This window comes from Vulpes vulpes, chromosome 7, assembly GCF_048418805.1.
Source record: "Vulpes vulpes isolate BD-2025 chromosome 7, VulVul3, whole genome shotgun sequence".
In the NCBI taxonomy this organism is placed as follows: domain Eukaryota; kingdom Metazoa; phylum Chordata; class Mammalia; order Carnivora; family Canidae; genus Vulpes; species Vulpes vulpes.
The window spans coordinates 108671966-108688681 of NC_132786.1; positions in this window are offsets into that span (position 1 = coordinate 108671966).

Sequence of the window (16716 nt, forward strand, 5' to 3'; positions counted from 1 at the left end):
GACACAGCCTCACCCCAGACCTCCACTTGAGCAACACGGAGTCCTGACCCTAACAGGGACCCTGTGAAAGAGTGTGAAAGACATGGGGGAAAGCAGGATGCAAATGTGACAGCCGCATCAACCCCTCTGTCCTCCTCAGAGCATGGCCCAGGGAGCACCAGGGGCTGCTCGGGGGTCTGTCCCTGTGTCTCTCCACTCCCAGTTCCGACCCACCCACATCTGTTTTGGGTAATGGGACCCAAAGTTTGGGCAGGAGTTCACCTCTCAGAACTGAGTGGGGTTATGTTGGGCACAGGTGACACTTAACTGGCTGGCGAAGGGTGACCTGTGGTAGCTAAGTGAGGAAGAGCAACTTAGTCCCTTGAGACCTTGTGCCACCTCCCTCCCCCCACCCCCCCCCCCCGCCCACCTCCCACTCCTGGAAGCAGGTACCACACCTCGAAAGGGTGTGTACTCTCCTGTGGAGAAGGAGTCTGTGGCTGCCCAGGGCAGAAGGGAAGAGAGGTCACAGCGGGCTGGCCTCTGCTTCGAGGGTGCAAAGTGCAAAGACCACTCTGCACCTGCTTTTCCATCTGTCCTCATGGTGTCTGGAGGCTGGTGGGGGCTGAATAAGACTCTGTCCAGCCCTCTTGATCTCACATAAACCCTTCCCACTCGTGGCCTCCCTCAGTGTTGGCCTAGCTGGTGTGGTTGTCCACATTTGACAGAAAGGGAGATGGATACCCGAACTCACGGGACAAGTCTGTCAGGCTGAGACTTGCACGTAGGGCCCTGATACCCACCTCCCTGCCCACTGCATGCACACTTACGGCTGGTTTCTCAAAGCAGGGACAACCACATTGGGAAACTGAGTGCCCCATAACAGGGAACAGGCTCTACTCTCATTAGCGGGCCTGTCCCTTCCACAGAGGCCTAGAATCTGGGGGGCTCTGAGAACCACCAGCCATCTAGAAATCTCTTCAGGCCACAGGTGCAGCTATCAACACAGGTGTGGGCTGATCAGGGAAGGGGTGTCTGGGAGGGTCCTGGTATCCCATCACTGCTCCTGGGAAACACATGGTTCCTGCCTCCCTCTGGTGGAGGCCGGCTGTTGGGAATGCAGAGGCACCCGGCAGGGCCAGGGGCTAGGTCACCCCAGTGAAGGCTGTGAAGGCTGCGTCAGTGCTGTTGCGATAGGCTCTCTGCCTCCAGGATCCACCGGGTCCCCGTGAGAGGCAGCTCTGCTGTGTCCGCCCGTGCAAAGTGCCCCTCCACCTCCCAGGCTGAGGGCCGGCTGGCATGAGTGCAAAGTGATGTAGCTACACCCTGGGAACAGGATCCGGGCTAGCCCACTGCAGCCCAGGCCCGCCCGGGACAGTGAGCCAAGGCTCTCTCGCGCAGCCCTTCTTTGCTTATCTCCTTCTCTTGACCTCGTCCTCCCCAGTGTGGAGCCATCTCAGTCCCCACTATGGGCCCTGGCCACCCCCACCTCAATCCTTGCCCTTCCTTCGCCACCCCTGGCCATCCAGGACAGAGCCTTTCTTGCGGATTATTTAGTTATAACTTCCAGAACCCTAGTGACAAGAGGCAGGACAGAAAGAAGAGATCAGGGAACCGGTGTTTCTTGAGCACTTACTTTGTATGAGACACTTCCCCGGGTCGTCACATACAGACCTTCCGATCTTTGCAACATCCTTGGAAGGTAGAGGTAGATGACTGCCCCCATTTACAGAGGACACCGAGGCCCCTGAAGCTGAAATGATTTGCCCAAGGCCACACAGCAGGGTGGTGGCAGAAGTGGGATTTGAACCCCCTCAGCTTGGCTTCGGGGACTGGGCTCCTTCCACTATGCGGTGCGGGCCTGTTTTGTCATGACCTCCACGAAGCTCGGCTCTGGGCCAGCCCGGCAGTTGGTCTTCCTCGGCCCAGAGGGTGTCCGGAGGGAGAGGGAGCAGGAAGGGGAATGGATGGCGGGCTGGGAGGGCAGGCCTCCTGCACCAGGAGTGCATCTCATGCCGGGGCAAGCTGGACTCAGTGTCTGCTTGAGAAGCACAGGCCCCACCTGACCCCGGGCAGCTCCCCGGGGTGGCCCCACACCAGCCACCCGAGGCCCTTGAGGCCTGACTGCTCCTCCGTCTGGAGGAGGATCCATCCGGAGGAGGATGTCTGATAAACCTGCGTACCCCGAAGTTGCCCCCTCCCATCGGAGTAGGGTGAGAAGGGGATGGGCCATGCAGCACCGAGGGAAGATGATGGAGGATGCAGGAGCCTCAGATGCCCTTTGAGGCCTGGGGGCATCGACTCCGGGGTGAGGCTGCCCCAGACTTCCTCCCATCTCCCTGTCGGCAGGGTTCAGTGCTTCTGGCACCCCAGCTCCCCGAGGTCAGCCCCACTCTGCTCCTGTTTTGTCCAGCCTAGCACAGAGAAGAAGTTTGGGGGTTGGGTTGGTGGGGTAGGAAACTGGAACTGGAGCGAGGCTAGTGGAGCAACCAGAGCCCTTGTCTATTTTCTTCATCAAACTTTAACGGAGACAGTCAATTTCCTGGAAGATTCCATGACTCAGCCTTTGTCCCCTGGCTGCCAAGCATTCAGGTGACTCCACACGTGAAGTGCTTTGGGGGGGAGCGCCCATCACACCGTTGCAGCTGGGTCCTTGCTGGGACTCCCCCCTCCTGTCCCCCGTGGTCCAACAGAGATCTGCTCGCAGAGGTGGCTCCACGGGTCCGGAAGGCGGTGCCCTCTACAGTCGGCCCAGGGGGAAGCAGGATGTAATCTAGCAGCCATTGGATCCTAGAACATTCTCCCTTCATGAAACTCATAGGAGCAAAACGTTGTGTTTCCACAATTGTCCCACGGGTTCTGAGACCGAGGATCCCTGGCCCAGATTGCATGCTTTTCCAAAGCCCTTCTGAGGGAGCGTCTTCCAGAGGCCTGTGAGGATGCCCAGATCAACCTGAGGTTGCCTGTATGCCACACATACGTATGACCTCATGCACTGGGTCACTCCGTTCTGGGTTTCTGAATATCCAGGAATCTGGGATCCTTGGACGCCCATAGTTTCCTTTTCATAGTTCCCTTTCTCTTCCAGGATTGAAAGGATTCTTCTTTCCAGACCCTTGAGGGGTGTTGAGTAGTCTATGGGAGAATTGATCCTTGAAGCTACCCTGGATTGGGGTCACCAGCAACTGCTCAGACATAAGTGCCATGAAGCCTCCATGGGGCTCCTGGTCTGTAACTGGCCACGATCCCAGCATCATTATCCATCTCAAGAGCTCACGTGGGCTCAAAGAGGGCCCAGATGAAAGGGTGTGGAGGTCTTGAGGCAGCCATTTGACACTTGGCCCCAAAGACCATGGTGTCTCTCAGGGAATTGGCAGCTGCAAGGAGGGTTCTCTCCCTTTGGGGGTTCCCGGGCTGATCCTCAGCATCCTTGGAACCAAAGCCAGGAGCTGATCTGGAAAAGCACTGGAGGAACTGGTGCCAGGGGCCCCTGTCCTTGAGGTGGCCCGGCCACGTGCTGACCCATTGGGATTTTTCCATCACTCCTGGAGGTCACACCTTCACTGGTCAGGAGCCTCTCAAGGAGGGGGATAGTGATTAATGTTTTATGGACCAGCTGCTGGGCAGGACGCCTTGTTTTCTTTAGGTTTAGAATACAATGAAGACGATGAATGGAATTTGCTGTGAGCTGGGGGCCAGGGTGGGGTGATTCTTAGGGGCCCGAGGACCCGCAGGCGGTGATGACCACTGTCCTTCCCTCAGTGCTGAAGAGGGGGCAATTCGGGAGGTAGGAAAGGCTGCAGACGATGCAGACGATGCCGGCGAGGCTTTTGCTTTCGGGGCCTGCATGCCCGGCCCTCAAGTGACAGTTGGCTCCCATCGCTCCCACCTTCGCCTTGGGCCCTGGTGTGCCGGAGAACCCCTGGGAAAGTGTCCCCAGAAATGTTAATGAGCTCCTCCTGCTCAGGTGACTCTCCTTCATTCCACTGAAATCGCTTTCTCTGCATATAGGATTCTGCTCATTTTTCTGTTCTTTCCAGCGTATTGAAGGGGGACGAGGTGAGGACAGAGCTGACCGTCAGCCACGTGGGTCAGTAGCATCTCAGCACTCCTGAGCGACTCAAGTGCCCCTCCCCACAGCTGGCCTCCCTGGCTCCCCTGGGCCTAGCCCCCCTCGGACCTCTCCGATCTCCAGCACTTAAAGGTCAACGCTGTCATCCGCACGGGGCCTCACAGATCCTATTCAGGCCTGAAGTCTTGGGGTACTGCTGGTGGGTTGCCACACGTGGCTGCTTTATATTTTGCATATCACCACTAGTTGGGAGAGAAAATATGCAATTCATATATATATATATATATATATATATATGATATATCTCCAAGGTCTAAGAAAGTGTGTGTGTGTGTGTGTGTGAGTGAGAGAGAGAGAGGGAGAGAGGGGGGGGGGGGGGGAGAGAGAGAGAGAGAGAGAGTCTTCACTCCTGCAATACTACTATATTTGGAGTCCTCCTCTGATCTGTCCTGAGAACCTCTGCGGCAATCCTCCGTCCCGAGAGAGCCATGGCACAGCTTTGTCTAAGTACCCAGCACTGTGCCAGCTCTTGCAGCCTGGCCCACGACCCATCCCTGCAGCATAGGGGATGGAGGGAGGAACGTCCTCTGCCCACAGTCATGTTGTTACTTAGAGGTGTCACCACCTGGTGCTATGCTTGGTTTGCCGAAAGCCAGCCTGCCCCCACGTAGAATATTGGCTCAAAAAGGCTGGCCTGGCTTCTGTTCATCAAGGGGGAACCTGCAAATATTTTTCTACAAGCCACTGAGTAAGCGAATGGCCTTATAATTTGGAAGGAGAAAAGTGTTGTCTTTGGGGAGAAAAATGAAAGGGATGGAGGGAAGAAGAGAAGGGAGAGAGAGAGATTCTCAAAGAAATCGATATATGAGTCCAATTCCCCCTTCCCTGCCGAAAGCAAACTCAAGAATTCAGAAAGAGGCAAAAGTTCTCAGGGCTGGGAGCAATCTTGCTCCTTCTAAAAGTGGCCAATGTGTTGCTGGCAACTCATTTAACACAAGCTTCATTTTTAAACTTAGTTTATGTTTTTCATATAATGCAATGTAAATAGGAGTAACTTGTCTTTAAGGAACTCAGCCACAAAACCCAAACACATTGAACCTATAATACCAAGAAACTTAATTTTATTTTTATTCTTTTTAAGAGTTTATTTATTTATTCATGAGACACACACAGAGAGAGAGAGAGAGGCGCAGAGACACAGGCAGAGGGAGAAGCAGGCTCCATGCAGGGAGCCCATTGTGGGACTCGACCCCGGGACCCCAGGATCACACCCTGGGCCGAAGACAGGCGCTAAACCGCTGAGCCACCGGGGATCCCCCAGACACTTAGTTTTAATAACCTAAATTTGAAGGTGCCAACCGAGGTGTTAACATATTTTGACTATCACTTTGGTGTGCGTGGGGTGGGGGATGCTGATGCAAAGCCCGTGAAGGAGGAGTCAGTGAGGTCTGAGTTGCCTGAAGAACTCGCACGGGCCTTCTGGACTGTGCAGGCTACAACGCGTGAGATGACGTGCCCAACGCACGACTTTTTGTTACTTGTTTGATCTCCAAGGAAACTTCCCTGGAATGGATGAGTTCTTGAATGATACGAGGGCACTTTACACAGGCCTGCGGAGAGGACAGGCACCTGCTGCATTCCCAGCAGTGGCTGTTGAACTGCCTGCTGGGAAAAACAAGTCCCTGGGAGTAGGGTGGAGGCCAGGCACCCCTCTTCTCCCTCCCCCAATCAGGTCTGCTTGCTTGCTTGCTTGGATAGATTACACAGGAGGGACTGTAGTGTTTGTGTGTGTTTTGGGTTTTTTTTTTTTTTTTGTCAGTGAGAATTTTTTTGCAGTGAGTAATGCATAATAATTTATACATTTGATAAAAATACTTGCCCCTCTATTTTCACGTATCATTCTTTCTCAGCTGACATTCCTGGGGAAGCCAGGCACTGGGAGGTGAGTTCCACATTGAAAAAGGTGTGGTGAGGGTGGAGCTGGGTTCATGTCTCGCTGGCTCAGGTCATTGACCCAGGCTGGCATTGGAGGTGGCCTCTCCTGTAGTCACAGGGCACACGGCTCCTTAAGTCTCAGCTGGCCACCTGGCGTGTGCCAGCTGCCAAGCGGACACCTGCTACCCTGGAAGAAGCATTGTGGGCATTCACCTTCATTTCTAGGTCCCAGCAAAGACATGGACATGCAGGCATTTCCTGGTCCCCTGGACACCCGGATCGTTTGTTTCCTGCCTTACTTTACTCCTCTCTCCCGTTGGCTTCTCTGCAGACCTGAAGAGGTGTCTCTGCTCCACACCCCACAAGAAGATTCCTGGGCTCTAGGGAGAGAATGGCTCTGTTCAACTGTTCGTGAAGTTCTAGGAGTCACTGATGCGCCTGGATCGTGACTGATGAGCCGGTGGCACCTTCCATCCGAGACGAACTCCAAGAATTTCCGCTGCTGGCAGTGACCTCCCGGGCTGGGAGGAGCAGCTGCATCTGCCTCCAGGAATGTGGGGCCCGGAGACACCTAGCCTAGGAATGCCTCCATGGAGTCCGAAGCTTTAGTTCTAGAAAATTCTGAGGGCTCCCAACTCCCTGCCCATTTCCCTCCTTCTTCCTAAGTAGGAAGTCACCTCAGGCTGCCCTTGAGATGTTCTGGAAATGGAAAATGACAAATCCTAGAGAGTTAAATTTGAAACAGACTTTAGCAGCCGTGGGGATTTCACCAGCCAGTGTCAACCTGCCTGGCCAAGGCCTGGAGTACGTGGGTCACCTGAGCTTAGGTGAGTCCCCTGCTCCCCGTGGTCCTCACAGAGTGAGAACCCCAGCTCCTGGAGCTGTTGACTGGTTTTCACAGGTGATGAGGTTAAGTTTGGAAACCATCTCACCCTCTGATGGGTGGGGAGGACCTTCCTGCCCAGGGTGAGTCTTCCTCTGGCCCATCACTGATTAATCCTCACCTGCCTTGTCCTGCTGCCCTGGGGAGCTTGTATGGGAGCCAGTGGCAGGTGCCTGGGTACAGCCAGAGAAGACCTCCAGGAAAGGAGCTTCCATAAATCATTGACTGGCCTTCCATTGTGCTGGAACCAGCTGGTGCTGGTTGCCATGCCAAGCTCCTGGAGCTGTGGGCAAAGGTGGCACAGGCTAGGGGTGAGGCCAAGCTGAGCCAGCTCTCCATCCAGAGCCTCCAGAAACAGGTCAATCTAGGGCTATCAGGATGGGCTCAGCACACTGGGGGGTGGCTTCCAGCCAGAGCAGGGCAGCAGGACCTCAGATGATTCCCTTCCTCTTTCTGTGCCTCAGTGTCCCCATCTATACCATGGGGATTGCATTTGAGAGTCCCGAGAAGCCCTCCCCAGTCTAGGCTTTTGCTCAAAATCCTTTAAAACCTTGCACCTGGAAGCCTCTTCCCATGTGTTGGCTTTGAGGTCTTATTCATGCCCCAGCTCATATCTCTGCAGCTGTGCCCTGATGCCACCTGGGCTCTGTGCTTGCTTAGCTCTCCTGCGGGGACACACAGGGACAGAGGCCTTGGGCCTGTCCTCAGAAGCTCCAGGATGCTTGGGGAGACCCCACATCCCCTGCGGCTGGCCAGGATCTGGTCTGTCTGCCTCTGGAAGGTGCTGAAGGTGGGCAACGGCCTGCACCTGCTGCTTGTCCTCCTCATTTGCCGGTGTCCCTGCCGTGCTGTGGGACCCTGGGCTCCCCTCCCCCACTGCAGTGTCATAGCTCAGTGCTGGGAGGAAGGCCCATGGTGGATGGCTCCTTTTAGGGGCCCACTGAGGCCACCATTCCTACCCCTCCATGCCCTGCTTCCACTAGCCAAGATGCAGTCCCGACTGCCTGGCCAAGGAAGGAGGAGGTCCACACACCCTGGGGTTTATCCAAGTGGAAGCACCATGTAGTCGTCTCAACCTGACTCTTGGGGGAAGCCAGAGAAGCCCTTTCCCAGGGCTGAGCACCCCCAGGGGGACTGTTTTCAAAACCCCGTGACATCATCAGCCCCATCTTCTCTGGTGGACCCTCCCTGGCAGCTTTTGGAGCCTGATGGAGTGAGGAGGGGGCAGGGAGGGGGCATTGGGCTCCTTAGCAGGTCCGTCTGGGAGCCCTGGGACAGAAGTTACCACCCATGGAGACCGTGGGTCCCCAGGTGCGATGATGCCAGGAAGCCAGAATGGCTGGGGGTGACAGGGAATCAACCCAATCCCCCACACCTACACCCTCATCCCCATTAAAGAGCTGGGAACTCTGAGGCCAGAGAGAAGGAGACTTCACAAAGTCCCCTGGGGGTGTCTTCTTAGCTGCGGCCAGAGCTCTTCCTGCTGCTCCGAGCCTGCTCGGGCCCTCATCTCCGGCTGCCTTTTACTGAGGCCATTTCATATTTGGGCCTTTCCCTGGCCCTGCGAGGTGGTCCTAACCATCTCAGCCCTCAGAGCTGCCCCCAGCATAGTAGCTGCCCGAGGAGGGCCGCCAGGCTCACCTGCTACCTGCCCTGATCCCAGCACCCTCCGCTGGCCCACCTGTGTACCTCCACTGGTTACGGGGGAGGACAACATTTCCTGAGCAAAGGACAAGAGAGGACTGAGATGTCCAAGGGACGAGGCCTTGCAGGCTGGACCCCAAGGGGCAGCCAGGGGCACTGTTTCCCCAGGCGGCAGGCAGAGGATTGGAGAGAACGTGCTGGAGGGGCTGCAGAGGAGGCTGGCCTGGGGCGCTGAGCGGACTCCTTAGGCTGGGGCTCTTGGGGTCTGAGAATTTCGGGCTGGATCTAGGCTTTGGAGATTGAGATCCTGGGCTGGGGTGAGAAGGGAGGTGGGAGCCCTCAGAGTGATCGGTGAAGAGGCCAAGGGAACACCATTTGTACTGTCCTGCTGTGTGCTTGGCACTGGACGGGAACTTCGCCTCTGTGGCTTTGCTTGGTCCTCAAAAATGAGCTGAGAGGTTGGGATTCACTTGTTCATTTGCCTGAGAAATAGGTCCTGAGTTCCTACTATGTGCAAAGCACTATTCTGGGTCCCGACTGTTGAACAAAACAGACAATGGTTACATTTCATGGATGAAGAAACTATAAGTCAGAGAGGTGAGGCAGCCAATTCTAAGTTGCCCAGCTGGGGACGCCTGGGTGGCCCAGTGGTGGGGCGTCTGCCTTCGGCTCAGGGCATGATCCTGGGGTCCTGGGATCGAGTCCTACATCTTGCTCCCCATGGGGAGCCTGCTTCTCCCTCTGCCTGTGTCTCTGCCTCTCTCTCTCTCTCTCTCATGTGTCTCTCATGAATAAATAAACAAAATCTTAAAAAACAACAACAACAACAACAAAAAACCAAAGTTGCACAGCTAGGAAGGGCAGAGCCAGGATTCTGAGCCTGCTCTAGCCCCAAGTTCTCTCCCTTTCTCTTTACTACCTGGGTGGAAAGGTGGTGTGGTGAAGTAGAGGGAAGTTCAAACTGCCTTGCTGTGGGAGAGTGGGCCAGTGACCTCCCATTCTGGGCCTAAACTTCCTCAGTTGGCTTTGAGGGGTTTGGCCAAGAAGTCTGGAACTGCTCCTGGGGCGTAACAGTGGAAATTAATCTTTAAAATGGGGTCAGCTACCAATTTTTGAACGAGTTCTATGCATCAAGCCCTGAGACGGCCCTGAAACTTCCTGAGCAGAGGGAGGGGCCCGGCTGAGCATCCCTGAACTCTACTTGCCCTGGGCTCCTCCCAGTTGTCCAGGACCTCTGGTCCTTGGGTTATCAGGGGAAGCAGCTGAAGCCTTTGGACAAACAGGGGCAGGCAAGGACACGGGGACATATGGTTTATAAATAAGGGGTCTGGGTGGGGCCAAGCTGATTTGGGTGGGGAGGGTGAGGATCGAGCTGCAGAGAGGCCAGAGGGAAGCCTTGGGGGACCCAGTCTTTGCCTTCCCCATCCTCTCTTACCGCAAGGGCAGGCTCCCCTCAGATCATAACTGAGCATCAGCACCTCCTGTACTAGCCCACGGCCCAGCAACTCCGAAGGAGGCCGGAGGAGCCGGGGACCAGAGCTGCTTCCTCCCTGTGTCTTCCAGGCTCAGCCCTGCTGCGAACCCATCACATTCACTTGCACACCAGGTCACCCGGGTGTGCAAATGAAAGCACAGGATCATCAGTGCTAGGTGCCCAGAGAAGAGGGGTGGATGACTGAAGAGGTGGAGGCGAGGGGCGAGAAGAGGGGAGGGGAGGGGATGGGGAGAGGGATTTTACCCCGGGAGGGAAGGGGAGAGCAGGTGGGGACATCTCCCTTTCCCACCTCTCCCAGGACACTAAACTTCTAGTTACACCAAAAGTAACCTAGTTACACGATAATATACGCAGCTTGGTGGAGGGGTTCAGACCACGGGCTTTGCAGTCAGACAGCCCGGGTTAGAATCCGGAGCCTCATATCTCCAACAGGTCACTGGGTCCTGTTTCCTCATCTGGAGAAAGGGGACCCACCCCACGGAGCTGTCATGAGCTTTAAACGAGCTCCCGTACGTGGTATGCTTGTTAAAGCGTCTGCACTCAGTGGGCTCTGAGGAAATAGGTATTATTAGAGAGGTGAATGATCAAGTTTAATAATGCAATAGACCCGGACCAGCCTGTCTCTCACGCCAAGAACTAGAATTTTTCCAGTAATTCGCATCTAGCGGTGAGCACGTGCCCTATTCCAGAAGATCCCTGAGAGGCACGTGCCATCCTGCATTTTCTGTTTATTATTTCTTTGCCTAAAAAAAAAAGTTTTATTTTTTAAAATCATGCATGCCTAGATGCCTAATTAATCTACTGTTTAAAGCTCCTCTTTTTGAGCTTTATAATGATGGTAGCATGTCGTAGGTAATTTTCTGGGATGTTCCCTCCATCTTTGCCTCTGTGGCAGGAGTTCGAATGTAGGGCACTCGCCACCATCGGTTTCTGCCCGGCCACCGTCGCCGCCTCCTGACACCGGCCACCCCGCAGCCAGGCAGATCCCAAGCACCGCGGTGGGCCCGACCTCTGGCCCCTGACTCCTGTCCCCTCAGCCCTGCACTCCCCCTCCTCACCCCCCAGCCCTGCCATCCCAGCTTTGTCCCCTCCCGGTCCAGGGTCCCATGTCATAGGCACAGTCCCTTCTCCTGTTGCTCTGGGAAGAGTGAGTGGCTTGCCATGGGGCACCCCACTTTGCGTCTGACAGGCTGTGTGACCCTGGGTAGGTCCCCTGCCCTCTTCGGGCCTTGGTCTCCCCACCTGTGAGGAGAGGGGGTGGGGAGGATTGGGCGACCCTTCCTCTGCCTGAAGGCGGGGCTTTGCCTCATCCGGAAAGTCCAGGGAGTGGGTGCAAGGTGAGGCAGCGTGTGTGGGGTGCAGCCTTGCTCTGCTCCGTCCTGGACCCCTTTCCCCAAGATGCTCTCACAGAGATCGGGGGCTCTGCTCCCAGCACCTTCATGTGTGCCATGACCTCCTCAACACCAAAATAAGCCACCAAAAATTTGAATCAGAATCTTATGGTGGGGACGCCTGGGTGGCTCAGCGGTTGAGCACCTGCCTCCAGCTCAAGGCACAATCCTGGGATCCTGGGATTGAGTCCCGCATGGGACTCCCCGCAGGGAGCCTGCTTCTCCCTCTGACTGTATCTCTGCCTATCTCTCTGCATCTCTCATGAATAAATAAATAAATCTTTTAAAAAAAGAATTTAATGGTGCATTTTGGTATGTAACTTGGGGGCATGGACAGAACCTGGGCCTGGACACCAGGAGACCTAGATCCCAGCCCCAGCTCAGAAATCAATTTCCTGTGCCACCTTGGCACCTTGGGCACCAGTTTCCCCTTCTGCAAACTAAGGACAATTATCCATGCCGAGTGCGTGCCAGGGACAGCTGGGTCTGTAGCCCCACAGCTCCTCTCGTCAGGCCTGGCTAAGGGAAGCCTGCCTGAGGAGAAGGAGGGCAAAGTCTGTGGTGAAGTTTAAAGTTTACAAAGAAATGAGTTATCCATGCACAAATCAAAGCACCTTCTTTGGTTGGAGGAAAACAAAGTGTCACATTGTTCTCATGCTGCCTGGCTGAAGGCCAGAGCTCCTCCTGCACCCCGGCCAGTCCACACCTCGCCCTGTCCCACTCCACCCTGCCCCCCATCTAGAAGGTGCTCCTGCGGGGCCGTGCTTTCTATTTGGCAGAAAAACCACTTGGGGATCGTGAGATTGACCTAAAAGCCTTAGAACAGAAATGGATTTGCCATTCAGAGCCCAAAGAATCTAAGCATCATTATTAGTGGTACTCCAAGAATCCTCAGCCCTGGTTTTCTTACTGACCGGACCAGAGACTGAGCCCTGACCCAGCCCCAAACCCAGCTCTGACCTTGACCCCTCCATCTGAGCCTCACCCCTGGTCTAGCCTAGACGGCAAATAAATGGCAGGCTGAGCTCTGACATGGGCCCCATGCAGAACCGGGGCACAGGCCCTGGTGGGAGCAGCTGATGGCTCCAGGGGCCAGAGCCCCTGCAGAGCTCCAGTTAGGTGAAGCCCCCTCTCAGGGGGCCGAGGATGGGGCTTCTGTCTATAGGGATCCATTCTGAGGCCCCAGGGCCCCAGCTTCTGTGCTTGATTGTGCCTGTCCCTGAGGGAACCGGGAAAGGGGGTGAAAACTTGGGCAGAAATAGGGCTCACTCTGGCCTAGCTCTGATACCCTCTGCTTATAGCATGCCCCTTGCCCCCATAAAGGAGCTCAGTGCCAAATATCCAAATACAGCTGGTCCCTGGGGCCCATCCATCAGCTATAAGGCCCCCCATCTCAGCTGTGGGCATGTCCCCGGCCACCCTGAGACTTGGAAGAGGCAGTGATTGCTCAGCATCACCACCAGAGGGCACCAGACAGGGGCGACAGAAAAGTCTCTGCGCCTCTGAATCTGGACCTGGTGCTGGGGGCCAGGGGGGCAGTCCTAGAAGAACAGGTCCGCCCCCACCCTCAAGAAACCCACCTGCTTTGTGGAGCCGGCAGACCCACTAGGTGACAGAAAAAACCCCTAAACACTACCTGCTGTGACCTTCTAAGTTTAGTTTTAATAGTATAAGTCAAGCCCGAAAAAATGTCCTTAAACACTAGAATATTGGAGTTAATGCAAATATTCCCTTTGACCACGCCCCCATTCCACCCCTATGAATCTATGAACGTTTGGGTTCAAGACTTTGTGTGAACATATGTTTTTATTTCTCTTGGACACTTAGAAGTAAAATTATTGGGTCGTATACGTGTATGTTTAACTTTATATGCAACTGCCAAATTCTTTTCTAGAGAGGCTGTACCATTTCACATTCCTGCCAGCAATGTCTGAGAGCCCCAGCTGCTCCATATACTTCTCCAAACCCATATTGTCAGTTTATTTACTTGTTAGTCTAGTGGGTGTGTAGTGGAGCCCATGGCGACATATACACCTTGGTAATGGCTAATGTTATCCAGCATCTTTGAATGTTCCTGCTTGTCACTCACACGACCATTCAAATCTTAACCATTCTTTGAAAATCACGTTGTTTTCTATGAAGTGGTCAGAATTCTTTGAAACCCCCACTAGGTACGAGTTCTTTATAAGATAGATACTCTAGAAATATTTTCTCTCAGTGGCTTGCCTTTTCATTTTCTTAATTTTATTGGGTCTCTTTTTAACTTTATATTTAAAAAATACTTTTAGGCACACAGGACAATTGCAAAGGTAGTAGAGAGAGTTCCTCTAATTTTAGCATCTTATATAACTGTGGTACAATTATTGAAAATAGGAAATGAGCATTAATACAAAGCCATCACTAATCTGCAGACTTTATTCAGATTCCATTAATGTCCTTTTTCTGTTCCAGGATCCAATACAGGATGACACCGGGTCCTCTCATTGAATGGAGCTAGAAAATATATAAACATATATTCACCCGTGCATGTTTATATGTACATGTATGTACGCATCCACCTATCTACGTACCTACCTTTGTTCCTATCTCTATATATCTGTCTCTTCAAAGAAAATATGATTTTATTCTAATACCTGTGACTCCGATTCAGCACCATGTATTTATTCTGGCATTTTTTTTCTTTATTTATTTGTAACCTCTCTGGCTTTTATTGACTACAGTATCTTTATTTACATCCTATTACTTATAATATATTTATTTATTTGTCCCACCCTACTATACGTGCAACATATTTCCAGGATTATTAACTCATATCTTTGTGAAAAACAAATTTACCAAAAATGGTACAGAATTTGTGTACAGTTCTTTTTATCTTTAGTCCCACAGTATCCAGGCAAAACATTTAGGTCAATCTCTTTTTTTCCCACTCCCTAGAATGTGGTTATGTATATATGTGTAATATAGTCAGATTCATTTGTTATAGTCTGCACGACATCCTGAACACCCAGGACATCTTGTTGATGTTTTTCAAGCAAGCCCCCCAAAATCAAGCCCCAACAAGGGGCTTGAACTCATGACCCTGAGATCAAAACCTGAGATGAGATCAAGAGTTGGATGCTTAACCGACTAAATTACCCAGGCATGTCCATCCTGGTTGATTTAAGAAACTATTTTCATATAGTAAAATTCACTCCTTGAGATGTACAGTTCAATGGGTTCTGACATGCGTAGAATCATATATCCCACATTATAATTCCTTATAGTTCCTTGATTCCCCCCAAATTCCCTCATGCTGCCCCTCTGTAGTCAGATCCTTCTCTCACCCCCAACCCTTGGGAATTACAGATTGCTTTCTGGCCCTATAGTTTCTCTTTCCTAGTATGTCATGTAAATGGAATAATGGAGTGTGTAACCTTTTGGATTTGGCTTCTTTCTTTCACCCATTAAAATCAATTTAAGATTCATCCATAATGTTGCATGAATCAATAGCCTGTCCCGTTTTATTGATGAGTAATGTCCTACTGTGTGAATATACCATAGTTTGTTTACCACTATCTGTTGCAGGATATCTGGGTCATTTCCATTTTTGGATGATTATGAGTAAAGTGCTATCCAATTTGTGTACAGGTGGACATAAGTGTTCAGTTCACTTGGATAAATGCCTAGGGTAGGGTTGATGGTTAAGCGCATACTTAACTTTAAAAGAAACTGCTAAGCTGTTTTTCAAAGTGGTTGTACTATTTTGCATTCTTCCCGGCAACACGCAAAAGTTCCAGTTGTTCTGCATGTTTGTCCGCACTTGGTCTTGTCGGTCTTTAAATTTTAACTATCCTAATACATGCGTGGTTTGTGGTTTCCTTTGTTTATCTTTCAACCGATCAGGGCTTTATCTTTAAAATGAGTTTCTTGGGGCACCAGGGTGGCTCAGTTGGTTGCGCGTTCAACTCTTGATCTCAGCTTCATGGTTGTGAGTTCAGGTCCCATACTGGGCTCCATGCTGGATGTGGAGCCTACTTAAAATAAAATAAATAGTTTCTTGCAGGTATATAGCTGGGTCTTCATTTTTCTTTCAATTTGATGATCTCTTTAATTGGGGTGATTAGTCCATTGATATTAAATTTATTTATTCATATTGTTGGATTTACCTCTACAGTTCTTCTATGCTCTGTTTGTCTTATCTGCTCTTTGTTTCATTGTTCTTCCTTTCCTTTTCTTCTTCTTTCTTTGATTGACTAGTTTTTATATGATTGATTTTATCTCTGGTATTGGCTGGTTAACTATCTCTGTTTTATTGTTTGATGTGGAAGCTCAAGCATTTCCAATGTATATCTTTAATTTATGACAGTTTACCCTTAAACTATATTACACTGTTTCACATAGCATAGAAACTGTATAAACATATACTTCTGCTTTCTTCTACTTTCATTTTTGCTGTTGTTTTCATGCTTTTTACTTCTATATGTGCCATAGACCCCTCAATGTTTCACTATTACTTTTGCTTTAACCAATTATTTTTTTTCACTCTAAAAATTGTGGTAAAATACACACAACATAAAACTTACAATTTTAGCCATTTTAGATGCACAATTCAGTGGCTTAGGTACTGAAGTATTAGGTATTCACAATGTTGCGCAAGCATCATTACTATTTATTTCCAGAATTCTGAATCATCCCAAATAGAAACTCTGTACCCATGAAGTAGCAACTCCTCATTTCCCCATTACCCCAAAGCCTGATAACCTCTATTCTATTTTCTGTGTCTATGAATTTAACTACTCTAGATCTCTTATCTAAGTGAAATTATGCAGCCTTTGTCTTTTTGTGTCTGACTTCTTTCACTTAGCAGAATATGTTTAAGGATCATCCATGATGGAGCATATGTCACGACTTCATTCCTTTGTATGGCTGAGTAATAGTCTGTTTAAGGTATGAACCACGTTGTGTTTATCCGTTCATCTGTTGATGGACACCTGGGTTGTTTCCACCTTTTGTCTATGGTGAATAATACTCCTATGAGCCTTGGTCTACAAGTATTGTTGGAGTCTCTGCTTTCAGGATATGTGCCTAGGAGTAGAATTGTTTAACCTTTTGAGAAACTGCCAAACTGTCTCCCACAGCCGCTGGACCGTTTTCCATTTCCACCAGCAGGGCTGGAAGGCTGATCTCTCCATATCCTTAACAACATGTATTATTTTCCATAATTTAAAATAATAGCAATCTAGTGGGTGTGAGGTTGTATCTCATTGTGGTTTTGACTTGTATTTCCTGAATGATTAATGATGCTGAGCTTTTTTTCAATGTGTCTATCATCTTCGAA